Here is a 23,939-nt window from a genome sequence, read left to right as displayed (position 1 = left end):
TTTGACTGTGTGGATCACAATCAACTGTGGAAAATTCTGAAAGAGATGGGAATACCAGACCACCTGACCTGCCTCTTGAGAAACCTGTATGCAGGTCAGGAAGCAACAGTTAGAACTGGACATGGAACAACAGACTGGTTCCAAATAGGAAAAGGAGTACGTCAAAGTTGTATATTGTCATCCTGCTTATTTAACTTCTATGCAGAGTACATCATGAGGAACGCTGGGCTGGAAGAAGCACAAGCTGGAATCAAGATTGCCGGGAGAAATATCAATAACCTCAGATATGCAGATGACACCACCCTTATGGCAGAAAGTGAAGAGGAACTAAAAAGCCTCTTGGTGAAAGTGAAAGAGGAGAGTGAAGAGTTTGGCTTGAAGCTCTACATTCAGAAAACAAAGATCATGGCATCTGGTCCCATCACTTCATGGGAAGTAGATGGAAAAACAGTGGAAACAGTGTCAGACTTTATTTTTTTGGGCTCCAAAATCACTGCAGATGCTGATTGCAGCCATGAAATTAAAAGACGCTTACTCCTTGGAAGGAAAGTTATGACCAACCTAGATAGCATATTAAAAAGCAGAGACATTACTTTGCCAACCAAGGTCTATCTAGTCAAGGCTATGGTTTTTCCCGTGGTCATGTATGGATGTGAGAGTTGGACTGTGAAGAAAGCTGAGCGCCGAAGAATTGATGCTTTTGAACTCTGGTGTTGGAGAAGACCCTTGAGAGTCCCTTGGACTGCAAGGAGATCCAACCAGTCCGTTCTAGAGGAGATCAATCCTGGGTGTTCATCAGAAGGACTGATGCTAAAGCTGAAACTACAATACTTTGGCCACCTCATGTGACGAGTTGACTCACTGGAAAAGAGTCTGATGCTGGGAGGGATTGGGGGTGGGAGGAGACGGGGACAACAGAGAATGAGATGGCTGGATGGCATCACCGACTCGATGGACATGAGTTTGAGTGAACTCCGGAGTTGGTGATGGACAGGGGTCCTGGCGTGCTGTGATTCATGGGGTCGCAAAGAGTCGGACATGACTGAGTGATTGAACTGAACTGAAAGGAAAAGCTGTACTAATCAGCTGCTATTACAGTACAAAATCATAAAATGCTCATTGATTTATTGATATTTTGTATATTTTCACACTCCAGGGGGTGTAAAGTGGCTGATCTAGGCGAGGCTCCCTTGAGTTAAGTGTACACTTCAGGCTTCTGGTTAGGTTTCAGCCCTGAGGTTCAGGCTGAAGGAGCAGTAGAAGAGTTGCATGTTTTCTTTTTGTGGCAGATCATAGGTAGAGGAGAGAGCAAGCCAAGCCATGCCATCAATTAAAGTTTCTGTTACACCATGTTCACTAACATTCTATTAGTCAAAGCAATTGCATGGGCAAGTCCAATATGAGTGGTGTGAGGAAGTATATCTCCCCCACAGTGGGAGACACTGTGAAACAGCACAGGGTGTAAGATCCTAATGTAAGAAACTGAATAACTGGGACAATAATCCAATTTATATCAGGAGGAAAGTTTATGAATAGAAATAGAAGTATTCTTGATTCATATGCTTTTTTGTTTATTTTGCTGTTATCAGAAACTTCACAAGTCTTTTTAAAGAGTTTTATTTACAAGATTAAAAGTGTTACTTATTTTCTTTTGCTGTTGTTTAGTCACTAAATCGTGTCCGACTCTTTTGTAAACCCTGTGGACTGTAGACTGTGTTCTCTGACCATGTAATTTTCCAGGGAAGAATACTGGAATGGGTTGTCATTTCCTTATCCAGGGTATCTTCCCGACCTACAGACTGAGCCCATGTCTCCTGCCTTGGCGGGTGGATGCTTTACTGCTGAGCCACCAGGGAAGCCCTTTACTGCTTAGTCACTTTACCTTAGTAGTGGTGAAAATCAGATGGGAAAGGTCTTCAGACTGTCTCATGAATATAACATCTGTGTTTCAAATTGTCCAACCATTATTCTTTAGAGACCTTATCCTCAGTATGTGCTGTTATTTCATCAGTTCTTCATTTATATTAATTATTTGTCTTTGATTTCCCATCACCAGATCTCTCTGTGATCTTTAAGTTTTTCTTCTTTAGCATCCCTGGTGAACAGATCCTGTTGGTTCCAACTCAGTGCACCTTTCAAATCCCCTCACTCCATTTTTACTCCATTTGAAGTTTTCCTCTTTAACCAAGAGTTTTTCCTCACAGATGTTTGGTGCCCAAAGCACTTTACAGAAAAGAATCTGAGAGTGTCCCACATTTGGAGGCCTCAACTGCTAGGACCCTGGCTCTGAATTGACTGAAATCTGAAGGTTTCTAGGATAGCATCTGCATACATACAGCTCTTTAGAATTTGATCTCTTACCTGGGGAACCTACAGCTTCCACCTCCTCTCCTCTATCTGCCACTCAAACTATGTGGAATACTGACTTCCAAACCTTCCAGATGATTCTCTCATGTCTTTGACCATCATCTACTGTCTCCTCCACTTGTGTATGCTCAGTTTAGTCGTGTCTGACCCTTTGGGACCCATGGAAAAGGGTCACAAAGGCTCCTCAGTCCATGGAATTTTCCAGGCAAGAACACTGGAGTGGGTTGCCATTTCCCACCTCTCTCATGTCCTTGACCATCATCTACTGTCTCTTCCACTTAGTAAACCCCAATTCACCTTCCAGAACCAGTTTAGATGTCACTTCTGCTCTGCTCTGCTGGAGAAAGAAATGGCAACCCACTCCAGTACGCTTGCCTGGAGAATCCCTTGATCGGAGGAGCATGGTAGGCTACAGTCCATGGGGTGGCAAAGAGTCGGACATGACTGAGCAACTTCACTTTCACTTTTTGCCCTCAGGCTTTGCCTGACTCACAGTCATGTGTCTTCTGGGGTTTTCATAGCATTCTACCCAAATATCCATTAAAGAATTTCTTTCTTGGATTCTTTAGATTATAAAAGTATTAAGAAAAAAGATTCTAGAAAAATGAAGTGACATATATTTATGTAAAGAAGAAAATAAAGTCTATAATAATCACTGTTCTCTGCTTAAGAAAATACAGTTAACATTTTGGTACTATGTTTGTTTTTAAAGATTGGTTTATGTAACTATATGGCATAGTCATTTTTTCAATTATACTCTATTTTAAAAATTAATTTAGCTCTTTCTCTCTTACCCTGAATTGTTCGTTCCTCCAAAGAGCATCTATTCTCTGTTTCCACTGTATTTCCCATGAACAATGCAGTGTCTGGCAAGTAGGAAGTATTTAGTTAATGGGTTTCTGAATGTCAAATGAAATGGGAATATATTTCTAAGTTCAAATAATTCAATGAAATAAAAAAGTGTAATGTAGTCAGTGATAAATTACAAAAAATAATATTTTACTAATGTCAGAGCATCATGTTGTATGTTAAATATGATTTTTGGAATGCTGGCAACTTGACAAGCCAGGAGGTATGCTGTAATTCTGTGCTAATTGCATTTTCCTGTTTTGACCTTTGGAAATTGTTTGCTCTAAGGAATCCAGTCACACAAGGCTTTAAATATTGATCAAATAATACTGCAGCTTTAGTACTGGTAGAAGAGACAAGGGGTTAAATCATTCTAGTTCTCTTTTTTTCCTTTTAAATACATGTAGCATCTTTGTCTGATCTCCTTATGGTCCTTGTCACAACTGTATGGCTTTTAATCACTCATACATTCAGTGAGTTACTGCACTGCTGGAACCTTAATAATGTTCTAGTTTGTTTGGATGATCTTCCCGATAAAGTCCTGACAGTCTCTCAGTATAATGGGAAGACAATCAAAATAAAAAATGCTCTAAGAGTTCAGGTAGTAGAGCATGCTATTATTTTTCACATGGTGCAAGGATATTAAAATACTGACTTTCATGCTTTGATTGAGTTTGTGATGAAATTCAAGAAAAATTGAAAATTTGAATTATTCTACTGCCAGTATGGACTGTATATCATGAAGAGAAAGCAAGCATAGGTAACCAATTCTTGTATCATAATCTCCAGAGTGTCAGATTGTCCCTCTTTTTATATGAGTTTCTATTGTATATCTAAGTAATTAATTCATTATATAGCTGTTATATATTTGCAATTACCACATGGAGTTTTACCAACATATAAAATGTCACCTTTAATGCACATTGTATGAATAGTTAATAAAGATGACACATTGATACAGAGATTCAGATTTTTCAAGGTGCTTTCCATTAAATTATCTGATTCACTAGCCGTCTTAAGTAAGCAGTTGAATTGTTATAATTCTCCACCTGTCCCATCCTTTCTGCCTCCTTCCCTCTTATTATTTCCCTATTTCTGTTTCTTTTAAAGGAGGCAATTTGGTGTATGGAAAGAGCACAGAATATGAATTCAACTATTTCATTCCATCTTTGCCCCCGTTGAATTCAGTTTTAAGCAGATCACTTTCATTCCTCTGAAGCATGATTTCCTAATCGGCAAAATAAGGATAATGCTGAAGTATATTCCTCAAAGTTGTGAGGATCCGGTCAGCTGAAATCTAAAGAAAGTTTTTCAGTTCAGTTCAGTTCGGCTCAGTTGCTCAGTAGTGTCTGAATCTTTGCGACCGCATGAATCACAGCATGCCAGGCCTCCCTGTCCATCACCAACTCCCGGAGTTCTCTCAAACTCATGTCCTTCAAGTTGGTGATGCCATCCAGCCATCTCATTCTCTGTCGTCCCCGTCTCCTCCTGCCCCCAATCCCTCCCAGCATCAGAGTCTTTTCCAGTGAGTCAGCTCGTCCCATGAGGTGGCCAAAGTGTTGGAGTTTCAGCTTTAGCATCAGTCCTTCCAATGAACACCCAGGACTGATCTCCTTTAGAATGGACTAGTTGGATCACTTAAAAAGCAAATGTAATATCTGTGTTAGCTTCTTTTAAGGGAAACTTGAAATGATGGAAAAAGAATAGATTTTGGTCTCACTGTTTCTATATTAGGTACTTGATCAAGTTATCTGACCTTTCTGAACTTCATTTTCCTTGTGTGTAAAAGGGGACTAATAAATCCCTGCTGCTGCTGCTGTTAAGTCGCTTCAGTTGTGACCGACTCTGAGCGACCCCAAAGACGGCAGCCCACCAGGCTCCCCTGTCCCTGGGATTCTCCAGGCAAGAACAGTGGAGTAGGTTGCCATTTCCTTCTCCAATGCATGAAAGTGAAAAGTGAAAGTGAAGTCGCCCAGTCGTGTCTGACTCTTAGCGACCCTATGGACTGCAGCCTACCAGGCTCCTCCATCCATGGGATTTTCCAGGCAAGAGTACTGGAGTGGGGTGCTATTGCCTTCTCCAATAAATCCCTACCTTGTGAAATTGTTGAATAGAAATAAATAGGGTAGCATTTATACCAATCCTAACATAGTTCCTGAAACATAGTAGTTTACCCTCTATTAAAACTATTTTCTCTTCTCTCCTTTCTTCCTAAAACAGTCCCTCTTTTCTTCCTAGCTTATTCTTCCTTGAACTATGGACAAGATGAGCACATGATTGCAAAATCTTGGGGTTTAGCAAACTGACTTTTCTTTTAAAGCATCAAGACTCTAAAAATTGTAAGCTCTGCTTGATGCAGGAGATGGGGATCCTCTCCTCTGAGTAAAGACCCTTTATTGTCACGTTTTGGAATCTCCACTGAGTCCTAAAGATTTTGTGCAGTAAAATTCGAAAACTGCTTATGTGGCTCCACCCTCTCATTTTACAGATGAGAAAACTGCATTTGAGAGAAGTTGAGTGATTGGCCTGAACTTGCAGACCGGTAAGTGATGAGCTAAGGATTGTACTCTGTTGGTTTTTTGCCCTTACTGTATTGTTCCCCTTACCTTGTGATGGTCCAGAAGGCAATATTCATAATTAAGATTCTTCTCTAGAAGGATATCACTGTCTACTTTTGGAGATGGGATTTAGATATAAAAGATGAGGAAATATAAAAGTGCATGATATAGCTGTGAAATGGTTAGAATAGGTAAATACTTTGTTATCCTTTGAGGATGGACATGGCAACCTCCCTGAGGTGGGGTGGGGGGACTTGTTTGCTCATTGTAATTTTGTTCCCAGTGCATGCAGAAATGCCTGACTTGGAACTGGGATTACTACTTGTCATCTTGAATGGAATGAATGAATGCCTTAATGAAGTATACAATTGAATCAAATCTAGAAAAAGGGCAAAGATTTAGATGATCTTGACCAGGGTGTTTAAACAGTGGGTTGTACTTCATTACTGGGTGATGAAATAAGTTTAATGGATCATGATTTACCTATACAAAGTTACAGAGTGTCATTATGTCCTGAAAATTGTGTAGATTTATGTGATACTGATATAAAATACATGTGTATAATTTTGTATATACTTGGTCACAACTTAAAATGTCTGTTTCACTGTAGGTCATAGTTAAAGATGTTTGAAAGATACTGTCTTATATAAAGGGGATGGTAAAGTTTGAGGAAGATACATGAATGCTTTATAGAATTTTAATGGTTTTGCTAAACAAAAGTGTTAAGAATAGTAAATCATGATAAAGCTTATTTAGGGGAAGAAACATACACCTGATTCTTTCAGTTCAGTTCAATTCAGTTGCTCAGTTGTGTCTGACTCTTTGCGACCCCTGGACTGTAGCACACCAGGCTTCCCTGTCCATCACCAGTCACTGGAGCTTGCTCAAACTCATGTCCATCGAGTCAATAATGTCATCCAACTATCTTATCCTCTGTCGTCCCCTTCTGCTCCTGCCTTCAGTCTTCCCCAGCATCAGGGTTTTTTCCATGGAGTCAGTTCTTTGCATCAGGTGGCCAAAGTATTAGAGTTTCAGCTTCATCATCAGTCCTTCCAGTGAATATTCGGGGTTGAGGGCTGATCTCCTTTAGGGTTGACTGGTTTGAGCTCCTTGTAGTCCAAGGGACTGTCAAGAGTTTTCTCCAATAAGATCAGTTCAAAAGCATCAATTCCTGGATCTTTAGCTATTGCAAAATCATTAAGAATCTTATGTCCTCCACTGTCTCAACATTAAGAAGACTTAACCAAACTACACATTAGAAAGATTAATCTGTCAGATAAGAGTAAATTGAATTGGAATTGGAAAGACCAGATTGAGGACTGTGTGAAAAAGTCAGCACAGGCTAAGGAAATTGTGGCCTTGACTGGTGGCAACCGTAAAGGAAAAGTTTCTTGGCATGACGAGGGTGGAAAGAGGTTAAAACCGAGTGAGCAGGTGATGATTAAATGGAACCCAAATAGTAAACAATTTCTTAGAACTTCTGTCTGAGGAAAAAAAAATGTTAAGGACAAAAAAATAGGATAATAGAGTTACAAAGGTTTTTGTTAAGGTAGGGAGGAGATGAAAATCTTTGTGGTCAACTAGGGTGAGTCAACAGAAAAGGCCTCTAGATACAGATTAGAAATGAATCTAAAGAAGAACCAAAATTCTAGTGAAAGAGAGTACCTGCAAAGGGAGATACTTCCTTTTTTTCTGAAATCTAATGATTAAGACCAGAGGGATGGGAGCAGTTACTGTTTGTGGATAAGAGAAACTTGAAGAAAGTCAATAAGCGTTGCTTTTTATGAGTTGAAGATTAGCCAGGGAAAACAGTTTAAGTCACGATGTGGCATTAGCCTAATAATTTTGTGTTACTAAAAAGAGACATCTTTTAATTGTGTAAAGATATTTAATTTTCTTTGTAAGAAGCTTGTCCTGATTCACCGTCAACTTGTCTTAAACTCTTCTGTTACTTGAGAAATTATAATTATATATACCATGTTGTGTGCCAGTTAGGAAGTTAGAAAGAAGACTGAGTATCATATGAAAATCTTGGATTTCATGTCCTGAAAACCTACTTAAAAGAACTCGATAATGTTGAAACAAGTTCAGAGTGCTAGAAGTATAATTATAAAGCGTCCAATTATGTTCACCTAAGACAAAACTTTCTTTTGTGGGTTTATCTGCCATTCAGAGTCAATTCAGAGGTCAAGAATTATACATTATAATTTAAATAGCATCCATTTAAAAATTAAATCCATAAAATTAAACAAATAAAATCCATAAACATTAAACCATTTATTTTTAAAAGAAAACTAAACGACAGCCCTTTGTTCTTTATGAAAGAAAAGCTATGATGTATTTATAGATGTCCCATGAACATGTGTGTATGTGAGTTTACACAGTTAAAAGAGAGACCATGAGCATAAGCATGTTTGTGTGTGCATTTGTGTGTGTGTGTATATATAATGAAACTGTCTCTAGGCATGGTCAGGTACAAAGGTCCATCATTTAAGTCTCAGAACTAAATAAACATGTGAGATTATGATTATTTTATTGAGCTTTCTTATTTTATGACCCACTAATGGCTCATGGATCAGTTATATTGATGAGCACTGGAAACCTACAGCTTCAATGAGGTTTTTTATTTATTCATTTATTGTTTTTATTGTAAAGTGCCAAGAAGGTAATACCCAGTTCCCAGTCTTATTTTTCATTTACAGTAAACTGTAGAAATACAATTTTTATTGTAGAATAGAAACTAAAATATGTGTTAAGCATATACAGCTGGCACTTTGTGTGTGACTTTCTAATTTACCTTTAGTTTCTAATGCAAATTTTTCAGCTTCTGAGTTTGAGTATATATCTTATTATCAACATCAATATTGGGCTTATGGATTTTTTACACTTGTTAGGCTGAACTCATTGGCAAAATTAACCTGGTTATGTGTTTTAGGATTTGTGAGAAGATAACATATTGGAGAAGGAAATGGCAACCCACTCCAGTGTTCTTGCCTGGAGAATCCCAGGGACAGGGGAGCCTGGTGGGCTTCCGTCTATGCGGTCACACAGAGTTGGACACGACTGAAGTGACTTAGCAGCAGCAGCAGCAACATATTGGAGCATAATTTTTTAAATTTGTCTTTGCTGTTTTATATATACTATAATTTATTCATGTCATAGTTTATCAAGAATTCAGATAGTAGGAATTCCTTTCTGTGTGACCCTCTATGGAAAGTTGTAGGCAGCTTGCTCCCCCAAAAGAGGGCATGACTGGGGCTATACACCCCTGATTATTCTTCCCAAATTTGCCTACCAGTTAAGTCCCTTCACCTTTTCTCCTGGCCTGCAATAAGGAGGCAAATTCAGTTTCACAGAAACATAAGGGGTGAGGAGTAAGTGACCCCCACCAAAGTATTAATACATAACAAAAGTGGTATGCTACAAGTAACACGGCTGAGCAACTAACACTTTCACTTTTTTCACCAAAGTATTAATATTTCTAATATTCATGAGCAGATTTAGTTTGAAAACTAAACATAAAAGTTTTATTTAATGTAGTTTTTGATAATTTGACTTATCTATTTCAAAATGAAATTAAAGACTTTGTATTTAGCTATAAAGTTAATTAGCCCCCCTCAAACCTACTGGCTTTATCAACACCTTGTCAGTTTTGCTGATAATACCTTTACTAGGGTTTGTAAGGTAAAACAGAACTGTTTGCCAGGTTAAACTTCAAGAATCTTATAAATTTTGTCTTTTAAGATTGTCCTGAAATTGAAAAGGAAGCCACCTGACTTGATATGTGCATATGTTCCTTGAGGTCAAAGCCAGCTATTACATTTTGAAAGGATTTTTAGGTTAATTTTTTGAACCAGGGACTTTCAGTGCTAAAAAATTTGTTAAAATCACACTGTGGAGCAGAGAAGTACTATTACTATTGTACATTTCTTTATGTATGCACACGTGAATGTTCAGTTGCTCAGTCATGGACAATTCTTTGCTATTCCATGGACTGTAGCCTGTCAGGCTCCTCTATCCATGGGATTTCCCAGGCAAGAACACCAGAGTGGGTTCCTCCTGCAGAGGGTCTTCCCAACCCAGTGATCAAACCCACATTTCTTGTGTCTCCTGCATTGAGATGCATTGGCACGTGTTTTTTTATTTTATTTTTTTATCACTGTGCCACCAGGGGATGCCCTATTGCATTATATATATTTAGAATCAAATCCTTCAAGTCTCTTTGTATATGCAAAAATTGAAGAACAGTTAATCCACTTGACTGAATTTGGAAACATAATGTACATGGGGCAGAAAGGCAATGGATATCCAAGAAAGAAAAAGAATTTTCTGAGTATATAAATGTTCAAAACAGGATCAATATCCAAGTTAAATGAAACCAAACTGAGGGTTCATGCTTCCATTAGACCTTGCATTTTGATTTGTATCACCATTTGCACTGCTATAAAAATTATTAAAAGATGTTCTGATGGTTCATGAGTTTACATAAATATATATTGAAATTCAAATGATTCTGAGGACAAAGATGAAAATCTTTTAAGGAATTCATGGATATTAGAGCTCCACTGAGACTTCCCAGGCATTCTAAGGTTTTAAAACTTGTGCTATGGATTCCAAAATCCAGGTCTTACACAGTAGCTGCTGCTGCTAAGTCACTTCAGTCGTGTCCGACTCTGTGTGACCACATAGACGGAAGCCCACCAGGCTCCCCCATCCCTGGGATTCTCCAGGCAAGAACACTGGAGTGGGTTGCCATTTCCTTCTCCAATGTGTGAAAGTGAAAAGTGAAAGTGAAGTCTCTCAGTCGTGTCCGACCCTTAGCGACCCCACAGACTGCAGCCTACCAGGCTCCTCTATCCATGGGATTTTCTAGGCAAGAGTACTGGAGTGGCTTGCCATTGCCTTCTCAGCTTACACAGTAGAGTTTCTAACATATATATTTCTTTCAGTGAAGACAATGAAACTCATAGCTAAAGCAAGAGCTGGATGCTGAGTCTGGGAATGTAGGAGCTATGAATTCACTCTAAAAATTAAATAATGTGGCTTATTAGACTCTAGAATTTCCAAATGTGGTGTGGTGATGTGAGAATCTATTTTGGTACCAGATAAATTTAGGTTAGGATCTTAGTATTGTGAATAGTCTATATCTTTCCTCAAGTTACTGTACCCTTTTGAGTCTGTTTTCTTATTTGTAGAACTGAGGACAATAACCCATCACTGTATAAAATCTGGTTAGGATTAAATGAGAAAAAGGCTTTGCAAAATGCACAGCGCAGAATTATCCCTCAGTGTCTGTTAAGCACAGTATTTTCCTTTCAAATGCAACTCTCTAAATTGTCTCTTTCCAAGCTACAACCCCTATTAGGAGATAAGTCCACCTCTTAGATTATATCTCCCAGCTTTTCTCATGAATGAAGGCAAATGATTGTTTTTACCTAAAAGAAATAGAAATGATTGTCCTTGAACAGTCAGCAGATTCATGCACCTAAAAAGCAGGCTGCACTGGATGAAGTCAAGCCTTTTTTTTCTTGCATATTTCACTGATAATGCAGTTTTCAAATGCAGACTATATAGAATCAGGTGCTCTGTCTTTAGAAGAGGATAATGTTTGTGTAGTCTCTTCTGTGGACTGTTCATCAGTTTCTGATACTTTCTATCTCTTTTATCCAGATATGCAATTCTACCGTGAACTAAAGATTATATTTCAAGAGGTGTCAGAAATTCAGATTTTTCCCCCTCTAAGAAAGCAAGGAGGGGGAAAAATAACATTGTATGGTGGTTTAAGCATTTCTTTAAGATTTTTTTTAATCTACAATCTTTACAGTTTTATAATTCATGTAGACTGGCTGGATGTTCTTCTAAACATCCAGAAAGAAGAACCTTTGAAAGAAGAACATGTATGAATTTTTCATTGTTTATAGTTTCAGACGAATAGTAATAACTCACACTGTTTTAAAGATGTCAGCTGCCACACTAAGCAGTTCACATATGTTAATATATTTACTGCTCAGTTATATTTGGATGTTGTTCCTTTCATATACAGGGGGAGATAGAGGCAAAAAGAATTTGGGTATATTTCCCTGAGGTCACGCAAGTGGTGGAACCAGAATTTGAACTTAAGGAGATTGTTTAGAGCTGTACATTTATTGACGGCACAGTAAATAATAGAGATAAGTGAAGTGAAGTGAAAGTCGCTCAGTCGTGTCCGACTCTTTGCAACCCCATGGACTACACAGTTCATGGGATTCTCCAGGCCAGAATACTGGAGTGGGTAGCCTTTCCCTTCTCCAGGGGATCTTCCCAACCCAGGGATCGAACTCAGGTCTCCCGCATTGCAGGCTGATTCTTTACCCGCTGAGCCACAAGGGAAGCCCAATAATAGAGATAAGGTCTGTCTAAAAAATAATACCAGCCTATGTCATCAACGAGGCTCCATCACTTGTTTTTAATGACTTTAGGTATGTGTATGTTTTGTGTAAAGAAATAGTTGTACATGTATGAGTACTTTTTTGTTGAATGAATATTTTGATTCAGAAACTAGATAACAAAATATGACAAATAGTCTATGTTTGTTTAGCTATCACGAATGCAGATGTGAAAGAACATATTACAATAAACTGAGAAACATTAAAAATACTCTTTTCAATTCCTAATATTCTTTTTAGTTTTTTTTTTTTTTTGGTGCTTAGATAAGGGTTTTATTTTTGCAAAAATACTGTGGAATTTGAAAGCAGTGTAATTTCTAGTGAATGCATGCTTAACTGCCTTGTTGTTCAGTCACTCAGTCCTGTCTGACTCTTTGCAACCCTGTGGGCTGCAGCACAGCAGGCTTCTCTGTCCATCACCAATTCCCGGAACTTGCTCAAACTCATGTCCATTAATTCGATGATGCCATCCAACCATCTCATCCTCTGTCTCCACCTTCTCCTCCCTGTCCTTAATCTTTCCCAGCATCAAGGTCTTTTCTCTTGAGTTGGCTCTTATCAGGTGGCCAGAGTGTTGGAGTTTCAGCTTCAGCATCAATCCTTCCATTGAATATTCAGGGTTGATTAACTTTAGGATTGACTGGTTTGATCTCCTTGCTGTCCATTGATCTACGTAATATATAAGGCAATTTTTACTTTATTAATCTAAATAATGAAAAGTGATTTTCCACAATTAATAACAACACAATGTTTTCCTAGGTTATTTGATAAGTGTCAAATATGTACAGTGAAATTAAAGTTTGCGGAAAATAATCTCCACTTCTTTGAGCACAGTGCCACATTTTGATTGCTCAGCTGTGCAACCATGATGGAGCCATGAATGAATGTTGAAAGTTTCAAACAGCAAAACAGGCCAAATCCTGCAGCGTGACTGTACTTTGAAAGCAAGTATAGGTCTTCTATCTGATTTTCAGTTTTATATTAAAAAATCATTTTCAGCAATCAAATTAAGAGGGGATTATAAAGGTAGATTTAAAATCAAACAAAATTCAGGTGGATGTAAAAATTGTCCATCATTAATTTTTTCAAATTGAAGTATGATATTTGAATGATATTTTACCTTATTTTTCCTGAACCCTGCCGGAAAATATAGCTGAGGTAATTCATCGAGTTATACACATCACTGCAAAGTAAGTAAAGGATGCTTGTTCTCAAAACCTCGTAATGAGCTTGAGTGAGTTACTTCATTTCTCTGGATCTCCTTTCTCATGGGGGATGGAAGTAAGGTGTTGATTTTCCGTGTTCTGCCAAGTCCTACAGATCAGGAGTGCTTTAGTCTCCTAAAAACTTTGTATTTTACCTATGGTTACATGCTTGAAATTAGCTTGGAAAATACTTCCAGAAGGTAAAGATTTGAAAAGCCCCTGGACTAGATTACATCTGGAATTCCTCCCACCTGTAACATTTTTATGATTCATTTGTTTCAATTCCTCTGCTAGAATCAAACACACAGATCACCACTGCCTTGCATTCCAGGCTTTTGCAGAGGGAATGCCCATCTGCCCTCTTTCCACAGTCACAATTCCACTTTCTTCAAGGTCCAACTCTATGGATATCTCTGTGATAGCCAGGAAAACCTCTCCTTCCTTGGATGTTAGCATTGTTATTATGGATATACCTGTTCTTCATTATATCATGATTTTTATATATTTGAAGAGTTGCTATCTCTAATTCTGATAGGTACTAGCTGGAGTAGGGGGATGCGTAGAAGCTAATGACGCAATGAGAGAGCACCTCAGGAGAACACATGTGCCATTATGGGAGCACAGCCTTATGGCTCAGCAGGTAAAGAATCCATCTGCGATGCTGGAGACACAGGAGATGTGGGTTCGACCCCTGAGTTGGGAAGATCCCCTGGAGAGGAAAGTGGCAACCCACTCCGGCATTCTTGCTTGAAAAATCCCATGGAGAGGAGCCTGCTGAGCTACAGTGAAAAGAGTGGGACATGACTGAGAGACTAAACACACACACACAACACACAGCCTTAATGGGATTTCCTGGAGACTGTCCGCAGGGACATTTAAACTCAGTATTGTTTATGTTTTGATAAAAATTGTACATGTGAATTTTTAATGAAAATTTTAACTTTTGGAAACATCCAAAAATAAAAACCAAAAAGTGCCAGGACAACAAAAAGTATGTGATATCGACTTTCTATGCCTCTGAATCGCACATACTCATGTTTTCACCACCTAACATGAACCCAGTCTGTTTACTTGCACCTTTGTTCATGTGATTTTTGAATAAAATCACTAAATTTTTGAGTAAAATTAAGTGAATCTTGTTGGACATGTTCAGACAGCCTTTTTACATAGACTTGACTAACAATATGATATTGATTAAAAACTAGAACAATCTGGACTCTCAAAGAGCAATGTGACAATATTTTCAAGATGATCAAATTGTAAGTGGGTACTTTCAAAGGTAAAATCTTAACCTCAGAATTCCCTACTTGATACTCTGCAGTGTGACGTAAATGCCTTCCAGAACAAGAAGGAGATTAAAGGACATTTCACAGTCGTACTGCAGTTATTGAAGAGCAGACAAATTAGCCACTCACCTAGAAGAAATCAAGTGTTATCTGGAAATTTGGGAGGGTTTTAAAGTGACCTTCTTGTGTTAATCTTGAAAGAGATAATATGTATTAGAGCTGTTTTCCTTTTCGCTGCCTTTTCTGAGCACCTTATATGCTTGCTAAATACATGAGAATGCTGGTAAGTTTATATTCTTTGAGATATTGCTGTGCTAGTGATCATTCTTCCTGTTTCCCATCAAAAACGTTTGAATTTTAAACTATACAGTTTGAAACGCTCATATTTTAATTCTCTCTGTAAGAGTGACAGTGTTTCTAATAGATTTAGATCATCATTTTATTATTGTTTTCCATTTTGAAGTTATTCCCAATTGATTTTTCATATTCTAGTTATAATTTTAATCTGATTGCTTTTTCTGTTTTTGACTAAGTAGCAGAGTGTTCATTAGTGACTGGGCATTCAGGAGGGATGACGGAACACTTCTGACTACAGTGACAAGTGAACCAAACAGGCACAGGCTGAGTTATAACCCAAAATTTGAAATGATATGTTATGATAAAATGATAACATTTCAATTGTTTATCGTGTTAACATTTTACTAAAATAAGTATGAAATTGATTTTGTTTCTAAACGTAGTGTGTTAATTGATTAAAATATTTATTCCTTTATTTCAATTAGAACAGATACAAATTTCCCTAATTCTGTCTTAGTCAAGACAAGCTCATTTTCTCTTTCCGACACAAGTGTAATTCTTGAAGTGGTTTTGATGGCTCAGCGTTCAGCATCTTTCCTTTGAACAGTCTTATTAACAAAGTAAGCAGAGGTGTTCTCTTGTTAAAACTATCCACCTCTTTTGCCCAGGGACGTTCTGGCTGCTGCGAGGCCCTTCCCTCCCTGCTCAGACACTTTGAGTTCAACCATTTCCTTCCTCAGCTTTTGTTACACTGCCCCCTGCATCTCACCAAGTGGCCTCACAGTCTAAATTGTTCAGGTTACTCGTCTTTTATTCTCTCTAAAAAGCACGTAGTCTGCAGCTTTTCACTAAAGTTCAGTATCATTGATGTAAAGCTGGGTTTATCAATGATGGATCTACTTTCTTTAAAACTAAGGAAAGTTATTGTATTTAAATAGAAGGTAGGTAATATTTTTAAAACTAAGTATAGAGCAGATATTTGTGTTAAAATTTTATCTTAATGACATCTATTGCAGGATTAAATAGTCGAAGATCTTAATAAGTATTATTAGTCATAGTAGCTTAGAATGATTGTTTCTGTGTTAATATACTTGGCCAATAATAATTAACAACACTGATGAACAGAATAACTAACCTCTTAGTATACTTTTCTATACAGATGACACTTTCATGTGAAATGCCTCAATGGATTATCATAACCCTATTATTAATATTATTGTTATACAGATATTATTAAAGACTCAAAACTAAAGTTAACAAAGAGTCAAGTTAAGGAAACCAAGTGAATGGCTGCTTTTCAAAATGTGAATGCTTACTCTTTTAAATAAATTAAATTTTGGCAAAATTGACAATATTTTCCCTTTGACCCGATATGTCATTGTTAGAAAATAATCTGAAGTAAATATGAGCTTTTAGCTTAGCATTTCTTTAAAAAATACAAGGAACTTAAATCAGATGATTAATCGGAAAATACTTAAGTTTATTATCTTCATGATGAGCATTAAACAACTATTGCAAATCATGTTTTCTAATAACATAGAGAATGTTCACAGGTTAATAATGTGAATAAAAGCAAGATATACAAAGGCATAGTATGTATGACTGTAATTATAGAAACATATCTCTGAATCCCAAACCTGAATACTCCACTGCACAAAGCTTCTATCCATCTCAGGGCCCTCTCTGAATGGTCCTGATTCATCTCTTTGCTTGACTACTGTTCCTTCAGGTTCTGGACTAAATGTTATTTTCTCAGGAAAGCATTTGCTGATCCTCAGGGTCACTTCAGACCAGATGTGTACCCCAGTTATATCTTCGCCTAACATTTTAATGCTTATTATGGTGACAATCACTTTGTAGAATCTTTTGACTGTCAACTGCATCAGCCTTGTTTCTCAATGCCTAGTACAGCGACTGGAACATAGCATGAACTCAGCAGACATTTGTTGAAGAAATGAGTGAGTGAATGCAAGGTACAGTGCTAAGGAATGTTTGCCTAATCCCTTTAAGATTCTTCACAAAACTTGCAAAGTGACGGCCATCTCTATCACATTTTATAAATAAGGAAACTAAATCTTAGAGAAAATTGTCCAGAGTTATATAGCAAGTCAGTGCACAGCTCAAATTAAAACCTGATGTCTTGGAATACAGTGCCCAAGCTCTTAGACACAGATGATGAAAATGTTGCACTTAATATAACTAATAAGTCTACTGTATCTTGTTGAACAGTATTAAATGTTCATACTTGTAGGTCAAAGATAGTGAAATATCACTAACTTTATATTAATTTATTAATAATAATGAATTTACAGGCATTTTGAATTTTGAAAAATATATAAAAATAAATATAGCATTAGAACTGCAAAAGTTTTTGTTTTGCAGTCTTGCATTTTTCAGATTTTCTACACTAAGTTTTTATCATTTTCTATAAAAAGGAAAGCAATTATTAGAATCCACTCACCCCTGAATGGTGGAGATAGTTCTCAAGTCAAGATCTTTTGACATCCAATCCCAAAGAGTTTTCACTGGATAAATAGACCATGAAAGAGAAGAATCAGAGTTCTCTGTACTGTAAAGTTATAACCATCTTGTGAATTGGCATATAATTAGCAATTGATTAACTTTTCCAGATAATTTAATCCAAAATCAAATCTCTAAAATAGTTTTAAAATTTTAATTGGAAATTCTTTGTAAAAATCTGTGACTACATTAGGAAGGTCTATATCACAGAACTATTCAGGTTTTGAGCTGGAAGCCACATTAGGTCTATATCACAGAACTATTCAGGTTTTGAGCTGGCTGGGCATATTTCTTTCTATATATGTCTTTCATTCTTTCTATTGTTTTCTATCACAGATACTGCCAGCTATCAAATTTTTGGCATCCAGTTTTAAAGATACATGTTTTATTTCTTACCAACGTTAGTATTTAAGATAAACTTGGTTTTCAAAAGTGAAATTATTTTTCTTGAAACTCACCAAGGTAACACTTATCTCTGTAGTTTTCATCATTTGCTTTGAAAAAAATTCTCTTCTGATTGCTCCCTTGATTATCCCTGCCTTTGAAGTTGGTACAAATGAGCCAGGACTCAATAACACCAGGCTCAGACAACCTTGTTTATTAGATACTTTTGCTAGAACAGTGTCAAGTACCTTGGGATGAAACATTTTCTTAAAATTTTTATTTATTTTTTGTTATAGTTGATTTACAATGTTGTGCTGATTTCTGCTGAAAAACAAAGTGACTCAGTTGTACACATATATACATTCTTTTCTGTTATGGTTTATCCCAGGAGCTTGCATAGGGTTCCCTGTACTATACAGTAGGAACTTGTTAATTATCTATTCTAAATGCAAAGAGTCGGACACGACTGAGTGACTGAACTGAACTGAACTGAAATGTAATATTAATAGGTTGCATCTATGAATCCCAAACTCCCAGTCCATCCCTCTCCATCTCCTTCTCCTGCCCCACCCCCATCCCTTGATAATCACAAGTCAGTTCTCTAGGTCTGTGAGTCTATTTCTGTTTTTTAGATACATTCATTTGTGCCATATTTTGGATTCCACATGTAAGTGATATCATATGGAATTTGTCTTTCTGACTTACTTCACTTAGTATGATAATCTCTAGTTGCGTCCATGTTTCTGCAAATGGCATTATTTCTTTCTTTTTATGGCTGAGTAGTATTCCATTATATTTATGTACCACGTTTTCTTTATTGGGATGCAACATTTGATAGGCATAGAGTTGTCACACTGCCTACACATAGGATCTAAAGGTTGTCACAGCTACCTCCCCATAGATCTGCTCCAACTGCCCATCATGCTTTAGATCAAAATCATCAGATATGACACAAAGTGATTATACAGGACCTATTTTTTTCATGGCTTATTGCCAATCTTATGAATAAACGAATGAGTGGACAGCCTCTATTTTAACTGGATTCCCAATCTCTAGCTGTTCTTTCTTCACTGTCACATTGGACTTCTTGGCCTTGATGTTACAAATAAATCTGATGATCCTTTGTTTTTTGGATATTCTCTCTAGGACCAGCCTTTGCTCCATTATTTCTCCTAAAATTCTCTACATGTCATTAAGTGTAACTTCCATTGTCCCTTTTGCAAAGACCCCAACATTCTTTCACCTGAGCCTTGACAATGCATCTTATTATATTTTAATAACTAGATTTGAATAACCTACTTTGGCCATCTTTTTTTCCCTCATTGATCATATGTATATTGAACTTTTGTTAAGTATAGAGAAGAGCTAAGCCTTGAGATGGAAGACAAAATACATGAAAATAGTCATCCTTGTCTAATAGCATTTTTATTTCAGTTAAATTAGTGATAATTTACTGTGGTTCATTTGCAGAATGAACCATACAGCTTATCTATACCATTGTGAACAGAACGTGACCCAAGTCAAGCAAACAACAAACAAAACTTTAAAAACCTTTTGTGGCTTAAAATTTTAAAGTTTATTTTGAAAATTCACTCTCTGAAAGTGAATTCAAAAGTGAGTAATTTCATAATCCCACTTAACATCTCAACAATTTAAAAAAATGGAAAAACCTGATATCCCATTTGTTTTGTTTACTCACTCTTTTCTGAATAATAATTTTCACACTTTTTACATGTCATACTTTTACAAACTTTAATTTCCTTCATGATAATACTTACCTTGGGACAGTCTCCTTTTGCCAACTCACGGATGGGTTGTCCTTTTACATATAATTGTATATGTGGATCACCCATTTTTTAAAATTTTGTTCAGTTCAGTGCAGTTCAGTTCAGTCGCTCAGTCGTGTCCGACTCTCCACGACCCCATGAATCACAGCACGCCAGGCCTCCCTGTCCATCACCAACTCCCGGAGCTCACTCAAACCCATGTCCACAGAGTCGGTGATGCCATCCAGCCATCTCATTCTCGGTCGTCCCCTTCTTCTCCCGCCCCCAACCTGTCCCAGCATCAGAGTCTTTTCCATTATTAAAATTTATAACATGTTCTTGCTTTCAGGACCTGCCACATTTAAGACTTCCAGGATTGATATATATTTTCATGTGTCATTTGATTTGTAGACATATCACTTATCTACTTTAAAAAAATCTTTCCTGGCTTCCAATCATGCTGGAAACAAATCTGAAAATTTGTCTCAACAGCTAAACCCTCTATAATATAGTCCCATTTTCCAAATCCAATCACATGGCCAACACATCCTTTCAACCCCAAAGTCCTCTTTTGTCCACCAATCAGAATCTATTTAGTCTGTAAAACCCAGCTTAGATCTACTATTAATATCATCATCACCCAAATCTTTGATTAGGAATTTTCCTCTGAATTTCAGAAGTGACTAGAGTTCAAATAATTTCATTTCTTACTATTCATGCTAATTATCCTTACCAATTTTTCTCTCTACAAATATTGATAGATTGACTCCTTAAGAATAGAAGCCATGTATCAAATTGCCACTGTCATATAATACAATTGGACATTTTGAACAGTAAACTTAAAATCACACAATCTTAGTGTTTTGAAACATTAAGGGTCTTTGGGATTAATATACAAAATTTTTAATTTTATAGATGAGAAAACTGAGATTTAAATGAGAGCAGATTGGATCAGCCAGTTTTTCTTTTTTTCTCTGCCTGGCATGTGGATCTTAGATCCTGGACGAGGGATCAAACTCATGCCCCCTGCATTGGAAGGGCAGAGTCTTAACCACTGGACCACTACTAGGGAAGTCCCAGATCAGACAAGCTTAATAGTCTTTTACCTCAATGTCTTTGATATCCTTTCTGATTCTGCTTTCTCAAACTTTAAAATGAATATAGGTATTATGATGTTTTCTGTGTGTTAACAAAATATAAAAGACATTGTCATCTGTGCTTTGGTCAGAAAATCAGAAACCACTTTATGAATTTGAAGCAGGAAGGTATTTCATGCAAAGAACAAAGGACTCACAAAAACACCTCCTATATAGTGAAGCCTAAGCATTTATTCGGGAGAAGGCAATGGGAACCCACTCCAGTACTCTTGCCTGGAAAATCCCATGGATGGAGGAGCCTGGTAGGCTGCAGTCCATGGGGTCGCTAAGAGTTGGACATGACTGAGTGACTTTACTTTCACTTTTCACTTTCATGCATTGGAGAAATAAATGGCAACCCACTCCAGTATTCTTGTCTGGAGAATCCCAGGGACGGGGGAGCCTGGTGGGCTGCCGTCTGTGGGGTCGCACAGAGTCAGACATGACTGAAGCGACTTAGCAGCAGCAGCAGCAGCAGCAAGCATTTATTCACCTGCTACTGCTACAGAAACAGTGAAGCTTCTGAGTCTCTTCCACATTCTAAATATATATGACTGCTCCTAAGTGATAGAAGCTTGTCTGGAAAAGCTAAAAAAAAAATAACAAAACTTATTCTTATATTTGTGTGTGCTTAGTCACTCATTCGTGTCCTATTCTTTGTGACCCCATAGACTGTAGCCTGGCAGGCTCCTCTGTCCACAGGGATTCTCCAGACAAGAATACTGGAGTGGGTTGCCATGCCCTCCTTCAGGGGATCTTCCCAACCCATGGATCGAACCCAGGTCTCCTGCATTTTGGATTCTTTACTGTCTAAGACACCAGGGAAGCCCATTCTTATATTTACATCTTAGTTTTTTAATCCCAATAATTCAATGCCTTTCAATTTAAGGTCAAATATTTACACATACCTCACAGAGATCAATGTACTGTAATCCTGAATAATAATTGATATTAAGTTGGAAGGGACTAGAGGTAAACTGAACTCATCTTCTCTTTTAAAAAATCAAAGTCACTCAGTAATGAGGCTGGGAGAGTCATCTTTTTTAAACCTACTTCATTGTTAGAGATGAACTGTTTTCTTGCTACACTACTCTCCGAAGCTTTCCATTGCTTTATGCTTACAGTCAATTTCATTTTATTGCCTTCCGACTTAATGAAATTAGTCCTTCTTATATCTAATTATTTAGTGCTAAGACCCTGTTTCCAAAAATTTTTACTAGATCTTTATCACATAAGTGCAAACGGAAAGGGAACAGTTAAGACAGCTCATTGCAGTTCTAAGATTCAATCACCATTTTATCTGATGACTTACAAACTGGAAAGTTGAACAATACATCTGTTTAATCAGACCTCTCAACATTGTGAATGATCCTCCTGGTAACAAGGTATCTATCTTGTTACCACTGGTAACAGGATATCTATAGAGTCTATCATGGACACTTCTCATTTTTACTTTTTGTTCTCAATGGAACTTGCTGTGGCACTGGGGTTTTCTTAAGTATAAAATATTCCAAAATCACACTGTTATTATAGGTTGCTTTGTTCTCAGGATGTCTAGCATTCCTTTTGGGCTATCGGTCTTTCAACATCCAGTTCAGGGATTAAAGTAAATAATTTAATCCATGCAGTATGTCACTCAATAGTTATACTTTTGGAAATTGTTTCCATGGGAGCATCTGTGGATGCAGCCAGTCTGAGATATTGACACTATAGAAAGAAACTGACAGCGTACTCTTTGTATTGATTCCACTCTTTACAAATATAGACTCCATTCCCTACCACAGCCTTGTAAGTGGTGACTGCTGAGGTTTCTAAATTGCTTTGTAAATTATTTATTACTTGAACATTTTGTAAAGACCCCTTTTTTTCTTGCCTGACTTGCTTTTGATTCCTAAGGTCTCGTTTATATTAGAAAGTCTCAATGTATATACTGACCAGAACTTTCTCACCACACTCCTTTTCTTCCTGTCTTATACTGCAAACCCGATTTTTTTCTACCCATATTACAATTACACCTTTTGTCATTCTTGTTTCTTATACAGTGCCTGCAAAATATCTTAAAGGCTTATAAACCCATGTTCCATACTGAGCACTAGACAGGATGGCAGTTTGGAGCCCAGCACTGAATGATTAATTAGCACTTTTTCAAACTAAAAAATTTATAAAGTATTTGAAGAATGTTTGTTTAATGATGGAGGAAACAGGTTCCTTTAATAAAAATTGCGTATCAGAGCACATGCACATATTTAATTACTTGCACTAATGTAGTAGAGTTCATTTCAGTGTTCTGAAAAAAATTGGAAATGCTTTCTTTTTCTTAACTCTTCTCTTTTAGATTTTCTTTTGTGAGTTTGTGAACTGTAAGATTGTTAATGTTTATAATTTAGATAATGAGAGACATTTCTGTGTCTAGCAAACAAAGGAATTTGAAGATTGTGACTGTCTACAGTCAAGCTGGCTGAAACTACACACAGACATATGTGAAAATACTCAAAAGAAAGAGGTCTGTACTTAATGAGTTTCTTCCTTCCCTCCCCCGGCTTTCTACATTAGTAGACACAGGACCAGTTTACACTTCGTAAATTAAGGATGGAGTTATTATAGCACTGTTTATAATTTGGAAGTCCGAAATGCTACTCATGTCATCCATTCTTTAAAATTCATTTGTGCTTAAAGAGTATAAGCTTTTTAATCATATCTTCGCCATTGATGAGTTCTGTGACTGAGGAAAGTGACTTAGTCCTTGTGAATATCAATTTCTTCTACTACAAAACAAGTAATAAAAATAACATCAAAGGGTTATTGAAGCAATAAATGATAACATTGAGTCTTAGCATGAGCACTTTTGAATGGTTCTTTAATGGTTGTGACATTACTGATACATAATCTTTGCTAAAGAACTTAATTTTATGATGCTTACATTTTAATATAATCCCAATAGATATGTGTTGAGAATATAGAAAATATGCAGTTTACAACTGTATGTAAAAACCATAACATCTTTTAGGCAGTTGCTCCTAGTTATAGAGATCTCCCCAGACCACCTGACCTGCCTCTTGAGAAACCTATATGCAGGTCAGGAAGCAACAGTTAGAACTGCACATGGAACAACAGACTGGTACCAGATAGGAAAAGGAGTACGTCAA

General features: G+C 37.1%; 1 protein-coding gene across 1 annotated transcript in view; it reads left to right on the top strand.

The window, feature by feature from the left end:
- The window catches only part of HNF4G (hepatocyte nuclear factor 4 gamma), a 143,242-nt gene that overhangs the window by 52,268 nt on the left and 67,035 nt on the right, over positions 1-23,939 (top strand). Inside the window, exon 2 of the mRNA XM_088844609.1 lies at positions 5,705-5,758. The gene's annotated coding sequence lies outside the window, so the exon portion shown is untranslated. The remainder of the gene's footprint in view (positions 1-5,704; positions 5,759-23,939) is intronic.

The sequence above is a fragment of the Moschus berezovskii genome, chromosome 16 (genome assembly GCF_049115385.1).
Source record: "Moschus berezovskii isolate FMDL1 chromosome 16, NW_MosBer_1.0, whole genome shotgun sequence".
Taxonomy (NCBI): Eukaryota; Metazoa; Chordata; class Mammalia; order Artiodactyla; family Moschidae; genus Moschus; species Moschus berezovskii.
The sequence above is the reverse complement of the archived record's forward strand: the minus strand, read 5'-3'. Positions and strand labels throughout refer to the sequence as shown.